Raw genomic sequence first — 18315 nt, 5'->3', positions numbered from 1 at the left:
AAGGGAATCCTTAGGTAGCTATTTTTCTTGAGAGCTGATTTATCTTTCATGTTCCTGTACTCATGGTCTTAGGCAATTGGCAGATGTTTTTATACATCAGTGAAAAGACCATAATGAATGGGACAAGTGCTGGCATCTGAATTTATGGTTTGTGTTCTCAGACATTTTCTTTCCTCTGTGAAAGTGTCTCCCTGTTCCCTCCACTGCTGTAAACTGTGTTGGCTCCTAAAATAACTTTAAAATAACCAGTATTATTGTAGTTTTCATCTCCTGCTATAAATACATCATTCTGGGAAATATGTTCATGTGATTTACCAATGCCATGAAATCTAGGATCTTATGAAATCTCAGCTTACTTTTCCTTGTATGGTTTAAAATACTCTCAGCATATTCTGTTTAAGGACAATGTAATTTGAAAGGAAAAAAGATTTCACAAGTGTATTCTTTAGCCAGTATCTATAATAGCTTTTCTTTGCTAATTACATGTAAAATCTGCAGATGCTGTGATTTTTAATCTTGCAATATTCTAAGTAACTATGTTTTTCTTCCCCTTCACCCTGAGCACCCAACTGAGGTTATATATTCTAAAGCTACCATAAATAGTCCCCTATTTCTATTTTGTGGTTTTGGAGATAAGTGGGGATGGGATGTTTTGTCTTGGTGCAGAGCCTTGAAGCCCCAAACAGTTACTCAAGGTTTGTCTGCTTCTGCTGCTGTCTAACCTCAAGTTGAAGCTGAAATGTGAAGATTTAAAAGCTTCATCATCTTCTTCTGTGCCCCAAACACAAACATCTTCAGTGCAGTTATTAAAAAAAACCCCACAGTCCTTCATCTGCTGTTAAAGAATCATTTTCTGCCCATGTCAACAATAAGAGAAGTGTAGAAAGGAGAGTGAAAGGCTATTTCTCAAAATTGGCTTATAGATTTGTAAAAGTTTCATGAAATTATTCTTAATATTTCCCATTATGTATGACGAATATTTATGAAAACATTTCCAAGCTTCTCTTTCTTCAGAAATGCACATATTGAGTAAACATTGGTTTCATTTTTAAAAAGTTATTATTATAGAAACATGTTGACAAAGAATCCTGCAGCTGTTACCTTTTATGAAAAATGTATAGCGATAGTTGGTAATATATTCTCTCACAAAATGCTTACATGTTTAGACACTTGTAATTTTTTCATTAAAGTGAATAAACCAGATATTTAGAGGGTTGAGTGGGTTTTTTTTTTTACTTCATTCTGTTTGTTTTTCCCTTCCAATTGCACTAACAGCTTCCAAGGTTTGGGTTGCCAGGAAAATAGATTTTGAATTTTGGTAAGAAATGAAACAATAGTAAAGATAGATTGGAATCAGCAAGATGTTGTTCAATGTAAACAGTAACTAAAAATGCCTTCCAAATCACTGATGCTCTGTGGGTCTGTTTTCCTTAAATTAATTTCAGCTTTTCAAAGATCGTTAATTTAAATTGCATGTCATATTGCTGGTGACTCCTTCATCTAATTCACATCACCATTTCCAGAGCAACCTGATGATGCATGTTGTGGATGAATTCACATTTCAGGGACACATTTCATATCCTATTCATTTAATTTTATTATTCATACCCTTTTTACAACAAAGGAATCATTAATGTTTCAATGCTACTAAATCTAAAAAAAGGAGACTTTGTTTAATTTCAGCCCCTTGGTTTTAAGCACTACTTCAGATCCAGTGAGTGAGCACATTTCATCTTCCATACAGACTGAAGCCAGTGAAATAAGATATCTAGCATTTGTAAAATCAGTTGAATGCAGTTAAGTGTGGTATATAAAAGTATAATAAGTATTGCCCTCTCATTTCCCTAGTTCTATATTTGTATAAAGATTGTGGCAGATGGGAGGATGGAAAGCCAGAGCTCAGAAACAATAACTGTAAAGAAGAAAAGAAACAGCACAGACGCTGTCTGCTCTCAGAGAGATGAAGAAAGTTAAGAATTTATACTCTCTTAGGCAATGCAGTTCCAGAGGTGAAGGGTTGCAAAACTCTCAGATCTGTTTTGAATCCTCCTCCACTCTCAGGAGGCTTATACAGAAACACAACCCCAATGTTTCACATTTATTTAGTTAAGCATCTCTTCTTGTCATAGATGAACTTGAGATGAAATCCTGGCCTGAGTGAAGCCAGTGAAATATTTCCTGGCAGCTGCATGGAACAGAGTGACACTGTATATGCAGCACTCCCTCTCTGTTGCTTTCCTCCCTATATCTTCAGCACTATCACAATGTAAATATTTTCCTCTCTTAATGACTGTAACTTCCTGGTAGAAGTTGTATAACAGTGTTTGCGCAAAACCATTCCATAACAGAATGTAACTCACAGTTTGTGAGACCAAGGTCTCAGAAGTATCTATCAGCAGAAGTATCTATCTCAGAAGTATCTATTGTTACTTTAGAAAGGCCTCATTTGAATGACAAGAGAAAACCTTTTATGGTGGTCTGTCTTAACTATTGAGCTCCTGTGTTTCAATTTCCACAAAAGCAGTTAAATTTGTGAAGGATTTGGATCAGAACTGTCCTGAAGGCTAAGGCCTCCATGTATGACTGGTATAATATAAAAGAAGGGGAAGAGGACATGCTAATGATGGTTGGAAGGGCATACTGGACTATTGGAGGTGTGAGATACCACATTTCCCTAAATCCCACCTTCTGCTGGGACTGGGAATAGAAGAATATAAATCTCTGGGGAATCTATATCTAACTGCCCTGTTTCTCAGGCAGAGCAACCTGTGTTCTGCAGCTGCCACACTAATAACTGCAGCCTGCTCAAACCAAAAACCTTCTCCCTCAGAGGAGAACCTATTTGCACTGAATAAAACACTGCTTGTTAGAGGCTGAGGTTAAAAGCAGCAAGTGTGAATCACCTGACCTGTCTCCATCTTCATGATATCTGGGTCAGGGTTTTCCTAGCTGCCAAATAATTTGAGAGCTTTGGTTGGCTTTTGGGTTTTTTTTTTTTTCTTTTCATGGTTATATTTCACTTTAAACATGGGAGTAATGTTCAGATGAAAGTTCTTGTCCACTCCAGTGGTTCATTGTGCATATGCTGGTCCTCATGTAACATCTAAAGTCTAGCACACATATTCTAGTAGAAATTAGGCTATGATTCTTATATCAGTCAAAACATTAGTAAAGAATTGAAGTTTTCAGTTCCCAGGGAGGATCACAGAATAATGTTAGGCCACTCATAGCCTGTCAGTATCTGATATGCTGAGGATTAGGGAAAACTCAAAATTCAGGTTTTTTTCAGATAAGGCAGTCTACTTTGTGGAACAGTAGTTTCTTTATTTCTGAGAAAAAAATGAATTGAATCTATTGCTTTAATCATAGACAGATAAAGGGCTAGTGTACAAAGCCCTCAAAAATTCATCAGAACGAGGGCAAAATGTGATATTTCCTATCCAGTCAGCTGAACAGCAGCCAGAGAAGTTTAAAATCAACAGATGGCAACTGCTTCGCTCCTGTATCATCTTCTGCCTTATTTTATTTTGCCTTTCTGTTTTGGTTAGCTAGCCTAACCAAACAAAAGGAACAAAATCTCTTTAAATCTAGGAAAGGAACCCCTGCAATAATCTGCCAAAACCCCATGAAGTTACCCCTTTATTTCCTTAATATAACACTGAAATATGTGACTGTTGTCATGCCAAAAGGCAAATCTAGAGAGAGAAAGGGGCATAAAGCAGAAATTTTCAACAAAGAAAAACATCAAATAGCATGAAATCAGGAGACGTGGAAGTTCTCTATTCCACTTACCTGAGCTATGGCAAGATCATCTATATCTAAGGTGAATATGAAAAAAAATGTGATTATTTTGCTCTCAAAGACTGACCTATAGTATCTAGGAAGACAGGCAGAATTCGCTCATGTTGTAAATTTGGATTTTCAAAAATCTTAACTTTTCAAGATATTGTCCTTTTCTTGATTTTGTTGTGCTGAAATCAGCACTAAAGGTCATATTAACCACTGTGAGACAGAGCTAAGCAAAACCTTACCACTCCTAGAAATCCCTTTTACAACCCTTGGCATCCTGGAACAATAATGGATAGAAACCAATCAAAGAACAATGCATTGGAAAGGAGGACACTTTGAGGACTGGGAACCACAACAGAGGCCTCCCTTCTCACAACAAAAACAAAAACCAAAAAATAAACAAAAAAAAAAAAAATCTTTGCATCTCTAGCAGTAACACCTTCCCTGTAATGAAAATACCCAATTGCACATTCTGGCAGAAGGCTCTCTGAGTTCAGCTGAGATCTGATTCATTACAAACTGATTATGAGCTTCAGGATTTTACCTGTTGATCCTGATTAGCCCGTTTAGGTAATACACAGAGATGCACTGCTGGGAAGTTGGATTGCCAAGAAGAAAGTCAAATATTCTTCTCTCTAATGCAGTCAATTTCAGTTGCATGTTTCCAGGGGTGCCTTTACTTTGAACAGTATTACACTTAAATCCTGGACAAAACTATGTTCTCCAAGAGAGCTAATATTTCATATGAAGTCTATTGCACCTCATATCTTTTTACTTCCTTACATTGGAATCTCTCTAACTTGGTTCCCTTGCCAAAGGGTTTTCAACTTGTTTGTTTTCTGCTGAAGCTTGTTAAGGGCAGCACTTGGCCTACTTACCTGCCAATATCTTTTGTCCCTGGTCTGGTATCCCTAAAAAATCTACTTGTGTTTATGGCAAAAGAAGGAAAAAGACACACTTCTTTCCCAGTCCTTTTGTTTGAATGGTGTGTTACTCATACATAGAATTTATGGCAGAAAGTGAACACATCCTCTAATAGAGGATTGTCAGCTATTGGCAGTACATGTCTCTTCTTATAAAGAAGAAAAAAACCTGGTCACTAATAGAATTGAACTATTCATGCTTCTTTTTAACTTCCACTTAAGTTTTTCCATCACCCCAGGTTTCCCTGGTAGGCATTTCACTTCTTCTCTTTAATTTTTTTTTCTTAGTTATTCTTCAAGCATAATTTTTTTCTTAGGGGGAATTAGTTCCTATGATCCCATTACAAATTCAAATCAGTTGTTTCATGCTAGTTTGCCTTAATTTATGCTAAATTGCATATCTTAATTGTGATTGTGCGGTCAGCCATTTTAAATTGAATTGGGTGCCTTGCTCACTCCCTGGTTTACCAGGCTTCACAAACCCTGAGATTTGTGGCAGAAAGCCTGAATCAGCTATCTGTACAGCTGTGTATGCTTAGGTTGAAGTGTTAGAAGGGTATATTTTCACACCAGAATTCACTGATTGCCAAAACACATTGGCTTTTAGCCTAGTCCTGTCCTGCTCAGCACATTGGCAACTCAGAAACTCAAGAAATGGGAAATGGAAAACAAACAGATTGTTATTTTAATAGAGTGCCAAGAAAGAACCCAAAACAGCAGTATGGTGTTCTACAAATGGTAGAAGGAGTCCAGAAAAGAAGGCATGTGGCTTCCAGTGAAAGCACTGGTTGGAGAAACCTTGGGGAAAGGGTGCAACCAACAGGACAATATGCTATGAAAGTTAGAAGGAACTGTGCCAGGGGCAGCTTAATGCTATATGCTAAGAAGAGCTTAAAGTCAAATCAAATTACTGCCCAGGGCGCTTTAATGGAGCCTGTATGGGCACATCTGTGTGGAACACAAAATCTGCATGGATTGGAACCCAGGGCCTCAGCAGGGAGAACTCAGTGCTGGGTCTATATCATTGACAGCCCAATGGGGACAGCAGCACTGACTGCAGTGTGCACAGACAGATCAGCTCAAGGAGGCAGCAAGGGCAGAAAAGACAACGTTATCGGATTACTTCAATTACCCCCATGCAAACTGGGCAAATGTCACAGAGCAGCATGAAGCAGAGTTGAAATGTTTAGGTTTTCTCTGTGGTTGCTCGAGAAAAAGTAGTATGAAGCTTGATGCCAAACTATATCCAGGGTCATGTTCAAAAGTCTGCTTTTAAAAGTGCTGCTCTGTAACCATGGGCGTGCGGTTCACAGGTCACCATCTCAGTGGGCTTCTCTACAGATCCCAGACAGCCACACTTAGCTGCAAAGACGCAACCATGCCAAGATGAGGGAGTTTGTTTAAAAGGAAGAGCTAGAAGAGTATATCCTACTGGGCAGCACCAGAAGGACATGACCTTTTTGAAGGAAGAAACAAGTACTTGAAAGGGAGATCTAGAGCTGTTTCCACACAGGGAACAGCTAAGCATCTTTCACAGCTGGCTTGGAGGAGAAGTGATAGAGTCAAGCAAAGCATGTGTGGCACTGAGAGGAGGATGGAGGCAAGTTGACTTCATGATCACTACCAACCAAGAAAAACTGATGGTCAGATGGATTTAAAAGAAAACAGGTTCAAAGCAAACAAATTGGTGTGGTTCTTCAGGCAACAGAGAGCCATTTAGTCAACTTCCTCACCAAAAAGTTTTGTGAATGCAAAAATTTCAACACAGTTCAACAGGAGACAAGTCTTGGAAGAGAGATTTTTGGGGGGTTACCAAGCAGATAAATCATAGTAGGCCCAGGAAACCTTAGCTGAAAGCATCTGGAGATGGGAAAACTCTTAAGAGGAAATATCATATAAGTTTGCTCTATTCTTAGTCTTCTCTAGAAGATTATCTGTTTAGGGTTATCTGTTTTATTCCCCCAAGGTACTTGTATTGCGCCAGGGGAAACATATGAGTTCAGCAAGGCTCAAGGAAGAACCATCAAATTGCAGGGAGAGCTTATCCTGTCCTGTTTCATCAGGAATGGTTATTATCAAAGATAGAATAGTGAGCTCAATGAAGAGTTCACAAGGTCTACATTACCTCAAACCAGCAAAGCAATTATTTGCCAAGTCCAAAGTGAGCCTGGTGACAAACAAGTTTAATGCTGCAAGTATGAGAGAACAGCTATACTGAGCCACCTGTCCCTGTGGCTGCTCCCTGAGATGTGGTCACACCTGACAGAGGCACTTTGGGGTGCCTGGGGGCACTGGTCAGCTCTTCACTCCTCAAACCCATGTTCTTGAACCTGTGTGCTAAACAGGGCAGAGAAATGGGAAAAGCAGTAAGAGTGATGAAATTCATATACTTTGATAGGAAAAAAAACCCCACCTGTCTTTTTGATGAGTCCCCAGTTTCTATGGGATAGAAAAGCAGGAGGAAAATGCCAACCAGCTGAATGTAAGTCACTGGGCAGACTTTCAGAAAGCAGAATTTCTGCAGCTTTAGCAAAGTGCCAATCTCTGAATTCAGGGCAGTAACATCAAAGACATTGATAGTCCTTCAAGAATGGATTTTTAGCTAGAGTACAAAGAGTATGAAGACTGCTTCATGCTGTGTTTCAAGCCAAATCAGATTTTTAAACCAATATTATGTGTAGATTACCTTAGATCTGCCTTGAATCGACATACATATCAGCATACATTATCTGAGACACATTTCTGCCTTTGAATAGAATAGAACTTGATAATGTGAATAGTCACAGTCTTTCTCTTTTCTTGTATAATTTTTGACTAACCATATAAATATAGTCAGCATTAATTTGCATGCTACCTACGAATCTTAGCACATTTTTTGAAAGGATGAAATCAACAATGGTCTGTAGAAATTACCATTTTGGCAACAGGCTGAGGGCATCAGTGTCCATGCTGCACTGTTTTATATTCATCTTCAGAATTCTAAAGTTTATCATTTTCTAGTAAGCTTAATAAGGGAGGCCAAAAGTACATAGGAAAGCCCTTTCTTCTTTTAAATTGAAACCTGTTGTGCTTTTCTGCATGGATTATTTTACTGTTTTTAAATAGCAGACCACACACTAATTTTCTTTCTCAAAAAAAAAAAAAAACCCATCTCACATTGCAGGGCCCAATGAAAAAAGCACTGAAAATGAGTATCTGCTACTTAACTGTTTTGCAAGAAAGCAGCCTGCATAAACACTTGACCTGTTGAATTATTTCAAGTATTGAGTGAACAAGTTACATCTGATATTTATGTACTTCTAAGAGCTTGCTTCTTTACTAAGTGAGTCATCATTAAAAGTTATAGAAGAATTCAGCAATGAGGTGCAGCATGTTCTGTTGGTAATTATGTCATGAGTATAATTATCAAACTCAGTGAATGCACAGATGTACATTCCCCTTTATGAGAAGACAATCATCAGTGTTTGGCCATACTTCATAACATTATCTGTAGGGCTCATTAATTTTTTTAAAATTTTTAGTCGATATTATTCTTAAGTAAAAAGACCAATTACTGCAAATAATGCATGTCAGTAATTGAACCTCTCAAGGAAAATACTTCATAATTAATGTATGCCTGAGCTGAAGAGAAGACAAAGAAGCAAAGCTCTAAATCTGTTTCATAGTACTTTAATCAGATGAAAGGATAACACCATGACCAAAAACTCCTCTGTAGTCTTTATATTCCTAGCATTCTTGGAAGCACTGGTAAAACTCACTATAAACTCAGTTATGGTCCTGCCAAAATTGTGTGTCAGCAAATACAAGATTCAGTTGGAAATGGTCAAAGTTATACCAATTTGGCTTACTTTGTTATAAAGTGCAATGCATTCACAAAAGAAAAGATGCCATCTTTTCCATCCCTTTCAAAGAAAAAGCACATTTAGTTTTTGATATCTTTTCATATGAAATCTCACTAAGATGAAATGAAATCCTGTGGAAATAAATGGAAGAAATTTCACTGACTTCAAAGAATTTGGATTAAGTTTGTGGTTTGACATCATCAATGTAAATGTCCAAAAAAAAATATGGCCATGAATAAAGTGATGAAATAAAATGGATGTAGATTGAAAAGACAAATTTGTAAGGTCCAGATACTCTCCCGGTTACTCCACCTAATTAGAACCTTATTGTTGCAGAGACACATTCATTTCTTCAAGACTACTCAAGCTGTTTTCAGTACTTCACAGCAACAAAGGCAACAAAATCTCCAAATTAAATTAGCCCAGAGAAAAGAACCTGCAATGTTACTTCTATCAAATTAAGTTTCCATAAACATTGATATGAGCAGTATATTGTTTTCAGGGATGCTGGCAGAAAAACAGAATGGGAGGAATAATCTTTTGGATGGACTGCCCTGTGACAATTTTACATAGGCAAATTTTGCACTACATGAATGAATGTGTAAACATAAACCCATCAATTTTTATTTAATAGCAGCTATTTCAATGATGGAAGAGTGCATTCAAAGCTCATTTACTAGACCTTTCTTTCATCAAATTTCATTCAACACAAAAATTAAAATACATATTTGTTAGTGAGAAAAATGTTGTCCTTTAGGGATATACATTTTAGTGAATTGAATTTCAAAACTAAGTCTTTTTTTTGACATGTAAATTTAACATTTTATTTCCATTTCAGCTAAGCACATTTACCAATAAAAAAAATTCCAAAAACTAAGGGAGTATTTTCTGGCTAAAGCAAGTTGTGAAACCCAATCCACCTAAATCTGACTAAAATAACAACAAAAAGAAAAATGCAGCCAAGGATTTTTACTGCTGCTTATTTCACACAACTGACTTGAAAGCACTTTATGCTAGAACCCCTGAGGACTAGATAGGATTTAAGAGACTTAGTACTGCTTTCAAAATTTGGCTCACCAACAGCAGCCCTGCCACTGAGGCTTGCCTACAAATGAGTGCTTCTGCAGGGATGTGCACAGAGTCTGGAGGGGATTTCAGGGAGCCATGAGCTGGCTCAGTCAGAGCTTGTCCATTGGCTGGGGCCAGTGCTGTGCTGTGAAGAGGCACCACAGGACTGGGAGCACTGCCAAGGCACAGCCCTGCCCTCAGCAGGGTTTGTAGCACAGGATAGATCCTCTGCTATAGAGGATCTATAGCAGAACACACAGAAACTCTTCCTTGTGACTAGAGAAAAATTAATGTCTTTGTGAGCAAGGCATAGCAAAAGAGCTCTCTGCATCCCATGTCAGTAGGTGCAAGTGCTGATGGATTTTATGTACAATAGCTGATCTGAAGCATGATGTGCCAGTCTATTACCAGCCCATCTACCTATAGATCTACCCTTTCCAAAAGACCTCAATGTTCTGTATGTTGTAAGTTTTCCACTCTTGTTCCAGCCAGTGTTCCAGCCACTTAATCTCCTTCAAGCAGTTCCCACAAATAAATGCCAGTGGCTGCTGAGGAGAAGTCTAATAATATCTCTTAAATGGAGCTAGGTGTTTCTGCAGAGTGTGCTGCAGAAACCTGCATCACAGTGAAAAAAATGCATGTGTGCTTACTCTGCATCCTTTAAGGGGTGACCAACCTTGCCTGAGGCCATTTGCACTTGCTTCTTACAGATGCAGCAGCTCTGTCCAAGGAGTATATGCTGGGATATCTTCCACCCCAAGCACATTCTGCTTCTGGCCACCTCAGGCTCATTGTGCTTCTCAGATTTTCTCTTAATATCTTCTGCATATTCTTGCTACTGCATGTTTCTGTAAGTTTGCAGTTTAGGCAATAAAGACCATCATGGAATTTTCCTATCTCCAGAGCTTTCTTTCTCCCCTGGTTCTGTGGTGTAGCCTCCCAATTGCTGTTGTTTCTTCTAATTTAAAATGAGTCTCTAAAGAGTCTTTTTTTCCATGATTCAGATCTCAAGTTCCAAACCAAGACCTGAAACTATAGATTACTATAATAGCTTACAGGCATTTCAGAATTTATTTTTTTTTCACAGACAGCTGATACTATGCAAAGCAACATTTTTAAAGGGGTGCTGAATTTTATGAACTCATCATCATAGGCAGAAAATTTTCCTGGCCAAACATCTTTTTCAGAAAAAAAAACCCCAAAACTCTTCAGTTTTTCATTCCTTTATTTTCTCCCACTGTCCTCATTTCTTTCCAGTTTTTACTCCTCCTGCTTTTACTCCACCTGCTCGTATTTACTGACCTTTCTTAACAACAGGAGCTGATGGAATACCTTGCTCTCAGGCAGGATTTAGGAGATATTTAAGCTAGAACCAATACCCAACATGACTCTACTGTATCAAAAAGGAATTGAGGAGAAAAATAAGAAAAACTCTTTTCCCACTTATCAGCCCCAGAACCAATGATCTTTCCCAAGAACTGCTGGTCTGAATCACTTTTCTTATCTTGCAAGAGGCCTGTGCTGGCAAATTTCTTTTCTGAATATTTCGACATGAGTTTTCTGGAGATCTGGTGCTTTCCTAGCCATGGCAGTGCTGAGCAGCCCTAAGGACTGCCATGACCATGTGTACCTTCACCCAGAGGATGCAGTCCAGTCACCAGTTTCAGAGCACACCCAGTGGAACAAATCCTGTGCTAAGCCACAGTATTTCTTGGATTATGCTAAGAAAAAAAGATTAAAATAAAAGAAAAGCCACCCTAACTTTCTTGTAATAAAAGAAAACACCCTAACTTTCTTGTATTTACCAAATTAGGATTCCTTTTCTGTGTCACATAACTTCTGTCACTTTTTGTAGAACAGTGACAATTATATGGATTTTCTTTTGATTCATCCTGGCTAAACCATGGTGATTTGAAACAAAAGTGATGTTTATGGGTGTTTTTCACTCAGAGACTAGACTGATGCTATGTCTGAGAGAAAAGTTTAAACTACTTTTGGTTTGCTATTTTTTGTATTGTTTTACCATCTCACCACTTTAGTGGTTCATTATTCTAAAGACTTTTGTCCCCACAACAACATAGGATTTCATCTCCGATGGCCTGTTTTACCAGAATCTTTCTGTGTAAAAGGTACATAGAAAAAACCATATTTTACATAGTCATCTTAATATATCTTTCATAATTTAAAAAACTAGAAGCTTTGTTTTGATTTTAGTTTATATGGAGATGCCTCCTTTTTTTAAAGTGATGTAAATAAATCAAATGGAAAAAGTAGCAATTTGTTTACTCTAGTGTTAAAAGTGCTTGTAACCAAAAGGTTAAAACACAACATAATTTTGTGACTTCCACAATAATTCAAAACACTTAGTAGGAAAAAAATGCCTAAGTGCTTGCTGAAACATTTAATATATATTTTATAAGATATTCATATTTGCATGCTTTGTTGATGTATATGTATGTATTTGCTGAAACATCCTGTGTATGTGCATATGTAAATGTGTGTATGTAAACTCTCATGATGGGTAAGCATGTTTTGGGAAATTCTGAAGTTGTTTTAAAAACATGAACTGCAGTTCGTATACGTAAACCCACCAGACGAGATTCATGTTTTATCTGATTTTAGCAGCTTCTGAACTGCATGGCTTTTTTCATAGATGGAAGCTTCTAGTATTTTCTTGACTTCAAAACACAGGCTCCTATTCTTACACACACTTGAATTCAGCCCAACTCTGGAAAAAAAAAAAAAAAGAGATTGACATAAAAGTATTTTCTGCTTAATTTTAAATAAGATTTTTGCATCCATTTTTAGACTACACATTCATGCCCACATAATTCAAGGGGGTTTTTAATTCATGGTTTGGTTTTTTTTAATAGTAGTATAAATGCCCAGAAAAACATATATAATCATAAATATATAGGAAAGAAATATGTTTCTCCATTACAAGCAGTTGGACTTTCCTCATAAGGAATAGTTTGGAAATATTACTCAGCTGCATTTGAAATGTATTGATTAAATTATGTATTGTCAACACATTCTGAGGAATATATGCAAGTTACCAAATGCTTGTTCAGTTACTAGAAAACCTCATTAGCAGAGGAATAAAACAGCTCACAAGCGAATCTCATTATTTGTCTGTCTCCTTCTGCCATGCCAATAACATTTAGATTTCCAAATGACATATTCTGATGTGAGGCACACAGCAGGTGTGTGTGTGATGGGACTACTTCTGTTGGATGTTGATTACTCTCTCTGTCATGTGAAAAGCTTCCCATTCCCACAGCTTTATGCAATATATCAATGGTAATGGATTCATAATCATTATCAAGCTTGATAGAGGCTTGACTACCGTGACAGATGTCTTCTCAATTTTCCTGTTGCATATGTTCTTTTCCCTCTGGAACGACGCTTACATCAAATTTCAGTATTAATGTATCCTTTTCATGTTGTTTTGTATCAGTCATTGACTGCAGTGATCAATCTTTTAATTCAGATGAATAGGTAATTACAACCAAATGCCAAACACATCAGCAGAAATTCAGCAACTGTCGAGCAAACCATAGTGACCAGAATTATTTGTCTGTGCTAAAGATAGCACAGGGATGTTATTGCATGTTTATGCACCTGAGTACTGTTTCCACTGGCAACAATAGTTCTTATGTGGTGTACTTTGTCTGAGCAAAAGACAATAAGTAAATCAATTATTTTTCCTGCTTATCATGAGATTAATGCAAACAAGTGTGCAGTAGCACTGATCAACTGTTGTCCTGCATTTACCATGGCAAATATAAAACAGCAACCATGGTATATATAGAACAATAGAAGAGCTCGATGGTCCTCTAAGTCTTTCAGGGAAAAAGAAAAGAAAGAATTTTCCATGTTTTCTTTTGACAAAAAAAAGGGCTTTTCTTCCCTGAAGCATTTAATTTCAGATATTTTCCGTGTTGGTCATTTGATGATGGATTTCCAGAAGACTTACTGTGATGAAAAAACAGATGTATTCTACTTAAGAAGCTTCTTTAAATTGCTGTGCTTGACATTTTCTCCCTTTCTTTACTTTGGATTCTGGCCTTTGTGGTGTAGATAGATTCTAGAGAGCTTCCTCAGGATTTCAGGTCACTCATCTCAGCTTACATTGGCCATTTACACAGACACTAACCTGTGCTCTGCATATACCACATACACTTTCCCCCAAATTATTCACCCCTTGTTTAGCTGTAATCTAAGACTCTATTTACTGTAGCAAACAGTCCACCTCTGCTGAGGACCTACTGTGACCCGTGTGGAGTCTTGGCTTTTCTGCCATTCCTGCTCTCTTGGAGCATCCTACAGAAAACCTCTCCATCTTGGGACAGAAGGGGCCTTTTTGTTAACATCAGTGTATTTGAGACTAATAGAAAAGTAATGTCAGAGGTAGGCCAGTGGATTCAGCTTTTTTGATAAAGACTGTTGTGTTGTTTCAACAAGTCAGGAATTACTTGCAAACAGCTATCTTTTCAGTGTGAACTCATGTGTTTCTGCCATTTTCATACAGTAATGAGATCATGGGATAGTAGGTTCCCCAGTGGGATCTGCTGCACTCCTCTGTTAGAAGACAGAATCAGCTATACATAGTCTGACATACAGTGATCTAACAAGTTAAAAATTTCTACCAGTGGCTTATCTAGGGCCTCCTTGGTCTTCACTTCCATTATTGTATAAACTTTCCATATAAGGTTTTCTAACATCTAACTAGCATTTCTTATTGCAAATTGAAGCCATCCTTTCCTAATTTTTTATCAATCCTGTACATAGATAAATTATTATTCTTGACTTCATGGTAAAAAATATTCACATGCTTAGTTTGGTCCTTCCCTGTGTTCCCTGACTTGCTCCAGTCTTCTCTAAGCTACAAAGAAGAAATTATTATCTGCGAAGTAATAAAAGCAATGAATTTAATTAAATCTGATTTCTAAGGTTTTCTATAGAATACTTATTTCCTCTTATGCCCTTGACTATTTCCCTACATAGCTGATCCCCAGATATGCACACACAGATAGGTTTGTAACTTCCTTACATTAGATTTCCAAGCCTGAGTTCCTGGCTTGCTCTGCATTTAAAACAACTGACTTCAAATATTTGTTTGACTGATTGTTCCAGGATCTTGCTTGGGAAAAGAAATCAAGCTGATTAGTCTTTAATTTCTTGACTCCTTTTAAAAGTTATATTTGTCCTTACTAGTCTTTCAGCACGTCATCATGCACCAACATTTTTCAAGGACAGTAGCTTTGTGGCTTCTTCAGAGAGTGTTTCAAATGTCTTATATGAAATTGATCTGGTCCAACTAATTTGAAAACTCCTAAATCAGAAGTGGACTTGATCTTCTTTTACCTTATTCTCGCTTTCATTTCCCGGTATCTATCTACATTAGGCATCACTTTACTGAATTTTTGCAAGGGAAATTTAGACAATAGTGTATAAAGGTCTCTGTTCCTGCTCTCTAGATCACAGGTACAAACCAGGACACATGCCAGGAGAAGTCCCAAACCAGTCAGGGAGTTGTCTAGTGAATATAAACAGCTCCAGGGCTAGGCAGTCCTGGTAAAGAGGCACATGTGGTTCACAGGCTGAGGATTACTTGGATCCTAAGTGCCTGGACTCAAGTTCAGGCAAGATTTAAGCAGATTTAATCCCTATCCTGGCTTTCTTCAGAAAGACAAATTTCATTAAAAAAAAAAAAAAGAGAAAAGAAGAAATTGAAAATTTTACCAATGATCTAAACATAGGCATCTCCTTTTGGAAATTGTAGTAATTTCAGGGTCTGATTAGATAAAGCTAAAGTGAAAAATTATGGCAACTCTGCATGTTGAATGAATTCAGTATTTTTACTGCTGATAAGAGTTAATAGCATTAATTAAAATATGCTGATATTTCCATGTAAGTTCAAAACTGGAGAGGCTTAAACACTCAGGGAGGCTGAGCTTAGAAGTGATCATGGCCCTGAGGATTTTCAGGTAAGCAGGTGAGGCTTGCTGTCAGCAAATGCTCAATGCAGGGAATTAAACAATGTACAAAAGGAGAAGATATAAAAATTACAAGGAAACAGTGAAATAATGTTTTTCTCTAGTTTGAAGTCTCCTAGGGTTGTTCTTTCAGACCATGTGGAGCTGTGACAAGAGAGGGCTCAGTACTTTTTATTTTCCATTGGTTTGGAGGTGATTAGACTGTCAAGGTATTGGGGAAAAGTAAATTTCCTCTTGGACCTGGACTTAGCTTCAAACAGGGAAAAGGAGATTTGGACATGGGTTTCAGTTTAGAGACCAAACCAATGCTCAGAGAAGCTGTTGGAGAACAGAAGAAGGAGCAGGGGCCAAGGTGCAGCACCCATGGGAGGCAGAGGTCTGCCAGAATGGGGTCTGGCCATGGAAGCTGGACCTTGTTCTGGTGCTCACTGAGTAGTCACAACTAACTCTTCTTGAGTTACCTTCAGCAAAGTTTGAGCATGAAACTAGGAAATACATGTGGGAGCTTTTCAGATCTAACCTATGAAAAGGATTGATTTACCAAGTGTAATAAAAACAGTTATTATAATAAATAAACTCAAGTCAAGATCAAAATCTCTCTGTAGCAGCTACTGTTAAAATCAGAATGGGTCAAATTCAATGTAGAAGCAGCCCTAAAAGCTGGACTGATGTGGAAACCTTTCATGTAGTGAGCTGGGATTTGTAAAACGCAATTGGGCCAAAACTAGCAGGTCAGGAAACAGCAAAAGAGACTCTTCAGTTGAACATCCTGAACATGCATGACAGAGATGATGGACAGCCCAGACTGGACTCCCGGACTACCAGAGATGGATCTGTCATTTAAGGGTGTGGCAAACTATTTTCAGGGTTAATCCAAATTTTTAACAAACTGCACAGGGGCTGCAAGGAGACTTTGTTCCCTATAACAACAACCCATCCCAAAAGAGGATGCACCTCAGTATATTCCTCCCATGCCTCCTCAAAATGACAAAGTGGTTCTTTACAAGAGGAGGGTTGGTGGCAAACCTTCCAGCAGTGTCAAACTGACATTCAAGCACAGATGACCGTGTTCTCCACCCCTGGGAACAGCCAATTTCTGGAAAGAAGGTTTGCATATGCACCACCTATCTGAATCTGTGCATATGTATACAAACACAAGGTACAGGTTGTGACAACATTTTCACTTAATGAAATGGCAAGTCATATGCTTAATTAAAAATATACTAAATAAAATTAAGGTAATTTCAATGACTTATTCCTCTCATTCATAAAAGGATGTTGTCATTTATTAATACAATCAGACTTTAGTTCCTGCTTGACTCTAAGAGGGTGTGTGCTATTAATTTTAGATTTTATTTTATCTCTCCATGTTTCACAATCAGTAATTCATGCTTCATTAAGCAACCACTGGCATATTCAAAAGAAGTCTGGTAAGATAGACCAGCCTTTAATGTTTAAATTAAGAAACTATTTTGTTTTTTTTTATTTAATCTAAAATGAGACTGAAAAAAATTATTGAGCATAATTGCCAAGTCATCACAGAGCTTCCAGTTTTGCCTGCTGTCAGCCATAAAAAATGATCCGTAAACTTTTCTACAATATATCTAAATTAAACTGTAATAGAATACTTGTTTAGAATGAGGGAAAAACTAGATACTGCCATATTAAGATACTCCCATACCTGTTAAGATACTGCCATACCTGTGGGAAATATGCTAGTGCAGACTTCCCTGAAGTCCCATCTCTGTAAATTGAAAATGTACCTCTGGGCACAGGTTGCTTCTTTGTTTCTGATTAACAGGCTCAACAGTTGACTGTAGTTAACAAACCAATATCAAATGACCCTTTAAAAAGCAAAGAAAGAACTAAAATGCTATGCCATAATTCTATTAAACAGTTTCAACAAGCTCATGACTGATGTTTTTGTACCATTTTAAGATATAGTCAGTATAAGACACAGTAGATTTGTTAGCACAAGCCATTTAGGTATTATTAAATAAAAAAAAAAGAAAGAAAAGGTTTTTGGTTTTTTTATTATGCTCTGTTTTACAGTGCTCGAAAATCGAGGTTCTATCTTTAGATTGAAATTTGGTGTGCTGCATCTAGTGCATCTAGGGGTGTAGTTCCATAATGCAATAGCTCTGCTGGCAAAGCTGGTTTGAGAGGTCCCCACCCTGAGGGTTAGGTTCCCACCACCACCCTCCTGAGTTTTCCTCCCTCTCAGCCTTGTTGATTAAGTTATTTGTGAAGCCATGTCACAAAACAGTATGAGGGATCGAGCAGCTGCACAGCCCTGCAGAGAACTGTTCATGCCCAGCTGAAGGGATGAGTGAGTTAAGGAAGGTAAGGGAATAACAGAATGAATCTTAGGGAATGTGGGATCTTCTTTAACCAGTGACCCCAGTGAGGGTGGCAGGGGACACAGCACAAGTGAGAATCACATGTTGAAAAGGGTGAGGGGGAGGAAATTAATGTATGATTTCAGGGTATGGAATGAAAGATTTTATTTTGTTTTTCTCTCAGAGCCTTATTTTGGAGAGTTGAGTTCCCTGATGTGATTCTCAGCAAAGCAAGGGCGGTAATGGCTTGGCTGAGCAAACAGTCCAGCGAGCTGTGCAGGGAGGAATCCCATAAGCGAATAGAACTGCTGATTGTTGGGATGTGCAGCCCGCAGGGAAGGCTCCCTGTGGGAAG

Source organism: Agelaius phoeniceus, chromosome 5, assembly GCF_051311805.1.
Source record: "Agelaius phoeniceus isolate bAgePho1 chromosome 5, bAgePho1.hap1, whole genome shotgun sequence".
Classification (NCBI taxonomy): Eukaryota; Metazoa; Chordata; class Aves; order Passeriformes; family Icteridae; genus Agelaius; species Agelaius phoeniceus.
Note: the sequence above shows the minus strand (reverse complement) of the source record.